The following is a 9320-nucleotide window of genomic DNA, read 5'->3' as shown; positions in this document are numbered from 1 at the left end:
GCTTATGGATATTTACTCATTACTGGTCTGGATTCTGTTTTGTATCGTGTGTTGTTTACAGAAATGTTGAAATTACTCCCTTCACTTCATTAAAACCCTGGCTGCCGAGTGTGGAAATTAAATCAAAATCACATTTGGAGATTTCAGATCCCGCATATTCCACAAAAACAAACTTAGTGTTCATTTCTGCTCAACTGCAAATCATACATACAATCCTAGAATGAACTTTTTCCTTCAGCTTATGTTGTTTATCACTTATCTTTTTTTACAATTAATATGAAAAACAGACTGTTTACATTGGTATCCTGTGTGGGTTTGTCAATCAGGAAAAGGCTTTAAATAGTTGGGTTCTGGATATGCACTCAGAAGTTTTGGTGCAGAACAGGGCATGATGAAGAAGGCACACTGCTCATTCCATTCGGTATGTGAGTCCATGAACCTGCAAAGAGCCAAATGCTGATTCCTGAGAACGAATATCAGCTCGTATGAATACATTACAAATCAGGCAAACAAACTGCACTTCTGTCACACATTGGCCATTTGAATTTATTAACATTTTATGGTTAATTCCATATTTATCTGTGTGAAGATAAACTATTGGTAGTCTTCCCAAAGCCAGTAGCTGCAAGACATTATAACACATTGTAACATTGTAAATGAACTGCCTGCAAAAGCAGAAGCCCAAGTCCCATTACGATAGAGTTTTATTTTCACTGGTTTAGTTTATAAACGTCTAATTTGTTGCTGCTCAATGGTTCAAACTGCAACTATTGAAATCCCACTGGCAAACAGCCTCACATTACACACATTTTCAAAAAAAAGGAAAGAAGAGGAGGACTATGGACATAAATATTGAATGTTGACAGCTGAATATAACAACATACAGTAGGCACGTCTATGTTGAAATGTCTCCACATTTATACACATTACATCACAGCTCATCTACTTCTGCCTTACAGTGCATACCCTCGAAGTCTCCACATTTATGCACTTTACATCATAGCTCATCTACTTCTGCCTTACAGTGCATACCCTCGAAGTCTCCACATTTATGCACATTACATCATAGCTCATCTACTTCTGCCTTACAGTGCGTACCCTCAATGTCTCCACATTTATACACATTACATCATAGCTCATCTACTTCTGCCTTACAGTGCGTACCCTCGAAGTCTCCAAATTTATGCACATTACATCATAGCTCATCTACTTCTGCCTTACAGTGCGTACCCTCAATGTCTCCACATTTATACACATTACATCATAGCTCATCTACTTCTGCCTTACAGTGCGTACCCTCAATGTCTCCACATTTATACACATTACATCATAGCTCATCTACTTCTGCCTTACAGTGCGTACCCTCGAAGTCTCCAAATTTATGCACATTACATCATAGCTCATCTACTTCTGCCTTACAGTGCGTACCCTCAATGTCTTCACATTTATACACATTATATCATAGCTCATCTACTTCTGCCTTACAGTGCGTACCCTCAATGTCTCCACATTTATACACATTACATCATAGCTCATCTACTTCTGCCTTACAGTGTGTACCCTCAATGTCTCCACATTTATACACATTACATAACAGTCCCTCAGCAGGCACTCTTATCTAGAGCGATTTGTAGAAGTGGAGAACATCAGTGTTCATCGGCAGAATGCAAGCATGTGGTATCTACATGAAGGCACAGAAGGCCCAGTTAATAATCAATAAGTGTAATCTTAACGTAACATACCAACAAATTATATGGACAGGGAACTTATCTTTACACAATCTATGCCTATAACATTAATCCGGACTGACAGACAGACAGAGGTGAGGAAGAGGATGCAGGTGATGAGGAGGATGCAGGTGAGGTAGGGGATTTAGGTGAGGTAGAGGATGCAGGTGAGGACGATGATGTAGGTGAGGTAGAGGATGTGGGTAAAATAGAGGATGTAGGTGAGAAAGAGGATGCAGGTGAGGTAGAGGATGCAGGCGAGGAAGAGGTAGTAGGTGAGGACGAGGATGCAGGTGAGGAAGAGGATGCAGGTGAGGAAAAGGATTCAGGTGATGAGGAGGATGCAGGTGAGGTAGGGGATATAGTTGAGGAAAATTATGCAGGTGAGGAAGAGGATGTAGGTGAGGAAAAGGATGCAGGTGATGAAGAGGATGAGGTGAGGTAGGGGATGCAGGTGAGATAAAGGATGCAAGTGAGAGAGTGGATGCAGGTGAGGTAAGGGATGCAGATGATGAGGAAGATACAGGTGCAGAAGAGTATACAGGTGAGGAAGAGGATGTAGGTGAGGAAAAGGATGCAGGTAAGGAAAAGTATGCAGGCGATGAGGAGGATGAGGTGAGGAAGAGGATGTAGGTGAGGAAAAGGATGCAGGTGATGAGGAGGATGAGGTGAGGTAGGGGATGCAGGTGAGATAAAGGATGCAAGTGAGGGAGTGGATGCAGGTGAGGTTGAAGATGCAGATGATGAGGAAGATACAGGTGCAGAAGTGTATGCAGGTGAGGAAGAGGATGCAGGTGAAGTAGAGGATGCAGTTGAGGTAGAGGAAGCAGATGAGGAAGGGTATAGGTGATGAGGAGGATGTAGGTGAAGTAGAAGTACAGGTGAAGTAGAGGATGCAGTTGAGGAAGAGGATACTAATACAGATGGCCCTATTGTACTAATTCAGATTATTAGATTTTACTCACTCATATTGCTCTGTTGTGTTAATTTAGATTGCTCTGTTGTACTACTTCAGATTGCTCTATTGCACTAATTCAGATTGCTCTAATTTATGGCTTTATGTTGTCTGTTTATCGGTTTACACTATTATGCGCTAGCCCCTGTGTACCTGACTGATCTCCTTTCACCTGTGTAGCTCACTGATCTCCTTTCACCTGTGTAGCTCACTGATCTCCTTTCACCTGTGTAGCTGACTGATCTCCTTTCACCTGTGTAGCTCACTGATCTCCTTTCACCTGTGTACCTGACTGATCTCCTTTCACCTGTGTACCTCACTTATCTCCTTTCACCTGTGTACCTGACTGATCTCCTTTCACCTATGTAGCTCACTGATCTCCTTTCACCTGTGTAGCTCACTGATCTCCTTTCACCTGTGTAGCTGACTGATCTCCTTTCACCTGTGTACCTCACTTATCTCCTTTCACCTGTGTACCTGACTGATCTCCTTTCACCTCTGTAGCTGACTGATCTCCTTTCACCTGTGTACCTGACTGATCTAATTTCATCCTGTGTAGCTGACTGATCTCCTTTCACCTGTGTAGCTCACTGATCTCCTTTCACCTGTGTACCTGACTGATCTCCTTTCACCTGTGTCGTTAAACTAGCAAAAGTGGATATGGACACGCCCTAAATGCACTTGCGCCATGCACTTTAGACCGTGCGCTTAGATCGTTAAAATAGAGCCCATAGCCTTATAGTTGAGAGAGCCAGGTGGCTGAAATAAGCCATAGAGTCTGTTAGACTGAGCTGTCAGTGATGTCACTGGACAGATGCATAGAGTCTGTTAGACTGAGCTGTCAGTGATGTCACTGGACAGATGCATAGAGTCTGTCAGACTGAGCTGTCAGTGATGTCACTGGACAGATGCATAGAGTCTGTTAGACTGAGCTGTCAGTGATGTCACTGGACAGATGCATAGAGTCTCTGTTAGACTGAGCTGTCAGTGATGTCACTGGACAGATGCATAGAGTCTCTGTTAGACTGAGCTGTCAGTGATGTCACTGGACAGATGCATAGAGTCTGTCAGACTGAGCTGTCAGTGATGTCACTGGACAGATGCATAGAGTCTGTCAGACTGAGCTGTCAGTGATGTCACTGGACAGATGCATAGAGTCTCTGTTAGACTGAGCTGTCAGTGATGTCACTGGACAGATGCATAGAGTCTCTGTTAGACTGAGCTGTCAATGATGTCACTGGACAGATGCATAGAGTCTCTGTTAGACTGAGCTGTCAGTGATGTCACTGGACAGATGCATAGAGTCTGTTAGACTGAGCTGTCACTGATGTCACTGGACAGATGCATAGAGTCTGTTAGACTGAGCTGTCAGTGATGTCACTGGACAGATGCATAGAGTCTGTCAGACTGAGCTGTCAGTGATGTCACTGGACAGATGCATAGAGTCTGTTAGACTGAGCTGTCGGTGATGTCACTGGACAGATGCATAGAGTCTGTTAGACTGAGCTGTCAGTGATGTCACTGGACAGATGCATAGAGTCTGTCAGACTGATCTGTCAGTGATGTCACTGGACAGATGCATAGAGTCTGTTAGACTGAGCTGTCAGTGATGTCACTGGACAGATGCATAGAGTCTCTGTTAGACTGAGCTGTCAATGATGTCACTGGACAGATGCATAGAGTCTCTGTTAGACTGATCTGTCAGTGATGTCACTGGACAGATGCATAGAGTCTGTTAGACTGAGCTGTCAGTGATGTCACTGGACAGATGCATAGAGTCTCTGTGGTAAGACTGTGTCAGGGCTGCCTGCATGACTGTGTTGGTCCCTTTGCTCCTTTAGCTATGCTGCCATAGGTTTATTCTGCTGGGGTTATCCCATATTGCACACAGGCCCCTCTCTCTCTCCTGGTTGGCTCACAAATATTCTGACCTGCCCAATGACTATTTCTTATTCTTCTCTTTTCCATAAGACTGACCACTCTTCTCCACGTGCAGTTGGATCAGCTCCAGATCGACGCCTGTCCCCTGCCAGATAGTACATTACATTTATTTAGCAGACGCTTTTATCCAAAGCGGCATACAAAAGAGCACATCATGGTCATTGGAACAACTACAAAACGCAGGTTCGATAAGGTACAATACTCATTTTGTACAGCTATTCATAGCCAAGAACTCAGTTCAGTTCACGCAGTGACATTATTCTGACCTAACTTATGCCAAGTCAAACAAGGGGGAAAAACAAGCTACAATATTAGGACGAAAATACAAATTACAAAAAGTGCACCCATCCACTGGCCTTCCAGCCCTTCTTTGGTCATGGACAGAGCCATCCTCACCTGGCTTCAGTTACATATTGTCATTGACATCTACGTGCTGTCATGTTCCTGTTTATTATGCATGCATTATGTAATTAGCCTGTTTCAGTGAACCGTTGGCAGCCAGTGGCAGATGGGCTCTGCTCAAGGTTCCGTCCTGTTACCAGCCAGGGAGTTCTTCCCTGCCACTGTCACCCTGAGCATGCCCTTGGGGGTTCAGGCCTGGATCTCTGAAAAGGTGCTTTGTGACAATACCCTTAGTAAAAAGCTCTCTACAAATATAATTGACTGTGGATGTGCAAAATTGAATTGAACTGAACTTAAGTCTCACAAGACTATAGTGACCTCTGGTGAACTCCAGGCGTGGCTTAACGTTGGCCTTTTCTCAGAAGTGGCTTCTGCCGCACCTCTCTCCCAAAGAGGCCAGATCTGTGAAGTGCTGAAGAGATTCCTGATCTCTGGACAGTTTCTCCCATTTCAGCCAAAGAGCTTTGCAGCTCTGTGTACAGCACTGCAGCTCTGTTAGTGCTATAGCTGGCCTCTTGGTCACTTCTCTGACCATATTCTTTCTCATCTGGTTTCTCAGTTTGGTAAGATGGCCTGATCTTGGCATTGTTTTGGTGGTGCCATATTTTGTGCTACACTGGACTTTACAGTGCTCCTTAGAATTGACTTTCCAGCTTTTTACCTCACCTCAAAGTTCCTCACAAAGTAGACACATATTCCGCAAGCTTGAAATTTAACAGGTAGATTTTGACCTCATTCATCATTTCCTCATTTATATTCTCTTATATGGAATACACCTGGCCCAGACTGGGTTGTCTATGAGTACTGTGAGAGTGAATACTTATCAATTAGGCCATTTCAGGGTTTTATATAATTCTGAAGACATCTCAATAATTTCTTTCATTTTGACATTATAGATGTACTTACATAGATTTATGTTGTAAGATCATTAGTCATAATCTGCAACCTTTCTGATTAGGCATTGAGGGTTATTAATAGACTCTGAACATTGCTGGAGAGCCTGCTCAGTCAAAGCACACTGGTACTGATCTATTTCCTCCAACCTGAGTACCGGGAAGTGTAGGCTGGGGTTCGGGGGGGAGGGGGGTAACTCTCTTGAGGGGCTGCATATGATTGGCTAAAAAGCAGCTGAAGGTGATTGGCTGGGTATTGAAATAGGATGAAAAAACATCAACTGCACCACAATAATTCCAGAATATAAGCTCAGTACAAAATGTGATTACAAAAATGTATAAAATAAAAGTACTTTAAAATAAAGCCAAATTATACTTTTGTAGATAATGTAGCAAATTATGAATATTTCAATGAAAACCTTCAATGACTTGCATAGTTGTTTTTATATACCATTATATAACTCCCTTTTTTCCTGTTTTTGTGATGATGTTCTTGTATGAACATAATTGCGCTTTCAAAATCACTGCATTGCTTCCTATCAGGGCTGAATGTGTAAATAAGCTAATGCCATTCTTAATCCCTCAGACATGAAGCTGACCATGTACAAAAACAACTGCAAATGTGTGGGAAAATTCTCTTTTAAAGTGATAAAATGCATTATAATAAAGGCTTTGGGATAATATAAAAAAACTCAAACTAATAATCTGTGACAAAACCTTTGGTTGATTAAATAAGGTGCACAGTTGTTCATATGATATGATATGAGAGTTTTACTTTCTCTCTCAACTGTTTAAATGAGAATCAGATCTCTTCAGAAGGCACTTTGAGCATTTCCTGTTCTCTTTGTTTTTAAGCAGCAGCTGGCTCATAAACAGCAAGCTGGTGAGCATGATATGCAAGGGGAAGTTGGGTTATCTCTCAGTATTGTTTCTGCATCTACTGCTGAACGTTTTAACTCCTCTGAGAATTCAAATTTTGTTTAATACCTTCTTCATGCACACGCACACACGCAAACACACACACACACACGCACATGCACGCACACATACAAAAGCACGCACGCACACAGACACACCCACACACACATGCATCCACACACACGCACACATACACACACACTCACATGTATGCATGTACACACACACACACGCATTCATGCCCACACACACAATAATATTTGTGTTTAATAAGATATGTAAATAAATTTAAAGGTTTTTAACAAAACCAGAATACAATACAAAACCAGAATTAGTTGTGGCAAATCAGAAGTTACATTACATTACATTTATTTGGCAGACGCTTTTATCCAAAGCGACGTACAAAAGTGCATTTCATGGTCATGGACAACTACAAAACACAGGTTCAATAAGATAGCTGTACAAAATAAGTATTGTATTTCTAGCCAAGAACACAGTTTAGTTCACACAGTGAACACTATTCTAACCTAACCTCTGCCAAGCCAACTAGGCAGAAGAACAAGCTCCAATATTTTTTACATCTGATTGTGTTGTCGCTTCTACAAATCAGAAGTTCATTTAAAGGTCATTGTTCAGTTGACTTAGCAACAAGAAAAAATGGACAAAAATGTCTAAATACATGACATCATATTCATAATTCAGATTAATCATAAAAACAATGCAATCAATGAAAATAATAATTTTGAGAAGGGCTTCTTGATGGCGTACCCGGAAGAAACTGATTCTTTGGGTGATGATGTCAGATCTTAATCCTCTCTTGTTTGGACCAAGTGTGGTCAGAACTCCCGCCATCTGACACATAACTGGCGGCAGAATCGCCCAGGGAGGGAGGGGTTCAGCAGGCTGGGCGTGGCTCACCTGGCTGCGCAGCCGTGACTCCTCCGGACAGGCGCTGCAGATTCGGCTGCAGCTGCGCAGTGTTTGACTGCTCACCTGGCGGACTGCAGAGTGAAAGAAAGCTGCAGCTGGTCAAACACACAACAAAAGAATGTTATAGGGCACCCTGCTGAAATAAAGGAACGTGTTGCACTACTGACGCAAGCTCACAATACGCTAACAACAGCACGAGAGCGACCTGGAAAATGCCAGTCTATTTATTGATATAATTTACTAATGTGTGCAGCAAGTATAGGTCTTTTGTTGGAGTATTACCGAGCCCTTTCAATTTAAACAAATAATAATAATAATAATTTTTTTCTCTGCTAAGGTTGAGCTGGATGAGTAGGAAATAAAAAGTATTTTATATGAAAATAAAAGAAAGAAAAATATCAGCTAATAGCATATTATTATAGCTTTCACAGAACTAGCAAAGAAAAGTCCTTATTATTATTAACTTAAAATATCATGCCAAAAGTTCTAAATTTTCACTTTTTCACTACTTTTTGTTCAAAAATGTTTATGTACACAAAGCATTTTCTCTGTTCTAAAGTTTGCAGTGGAAACATCCAGCATGGTTCCAAAGAACATTGCAGACAGACAGAGATATTTATAACCCCACTCATGGAAATCTGTGACCCTATTCCTGTCCAGAGACCCAGTAACAGTATCCAGCTTAAAGGGGATTGAGGAAGAGATGCAGGCCACGGCCAGATTATAGGATCTGCACCTTCAAGGAAGTCTGAGATCAACGCAGTCAGCATAAATACCGCTGGGGACTGTTTCAGAGTGACGGTAGCGTTTAAATCCCCCACCCTGGCCTCGTGCTGTAGGCCCGAACTAATGAAATATCGCTTCCAAGAGGCACTCAGGGCCTTCCTGTTTCCCTTCATCGCTTATTTTAGTCCAGACGACCAGACTGACACTTAGTCACGATACAGTAAGTGTCACTAGGGCTTTCGTTATATGCGTTTTGACATTCTAGGCTACCAATTTTTAGATGACGCATCTCAATCAAGCTTAGTATCGAAATCCCAGTGCCTTGTCAGTTGTTCCTTAAAAAATATGTTTTGATTTGATGCATTTTATGTCGTTCTTGGAAACATGTTTTAATCCCAATTTAGAAAAGCCCAATAATATTTTCTATGTTGATCCCAGTTTATATAATATTCTGTTAAAGTTGCACAGGTATAGCTACTAATAGAGGTGATTTTTTTTCTTACATAGCCATTGGAAAAACTAGTCATTTTGGAGCAAAAAAGCATGTCAACCCCATTGCCAGCAAAAAGATAAAACTGTTAGGCACACTTTACATTCAGTTGCAGCTATACCTGTGTAGTTAAATTGTAACTAATTTCATAACAAGGGCTTATTACAGAGTAACACCAATGTAGTTAACATGGAACAACAGCTAGCAGTATTCTTCTTAATTACACAGAAACGTACAGCTAGCAGTATTCTTCTTAATTACACAGAAACGTACAGCTAGCAGTATTCTTCTTAATTACACAGAAACGTACAGCTAGCAGTATTCTTCTTAATTACACA

General features: G+C 41.6%; 1 long non-coding RNA gene across 1 annotated transcript; it reads right to left on the bottom strand.

The window, feature by feature from the left end:
• Positions 1 to 520: 520 nt before the first annotated feature.
• LOC135238140 (uncharacterized) lies at positions 521 to 9320 on the bottom strand. Its single transcript, XR_010325025.1, has 2 exons — positions 7755 to 9320; positions 521 to 4708 (listed from the first exon to the last, which is right to left on the bottom strand). It is a non-coding gene; the product is annotated as an uncharacterized LOC135238140 (long non-coding RNA).

Source organism: Anguilla rostrata, chromosome 13 (genome assembly GCF_018555375.3).
Source record: "Anguilla rostrata isolate EN2019 chromosome 13, ASM1855537v3, whole genome shotgun sequence".
NCBI classification, from domain to species: domain Eukaryota; kingdom Metazoa; phylum Chordata; class Actinopteri; order Anguilliformes; family Anguillidae; genus Anguilla; species Anguilla rostrata.
This window is presented reverse-complemented; position numbering and strand designations above follow the sequence as displayed.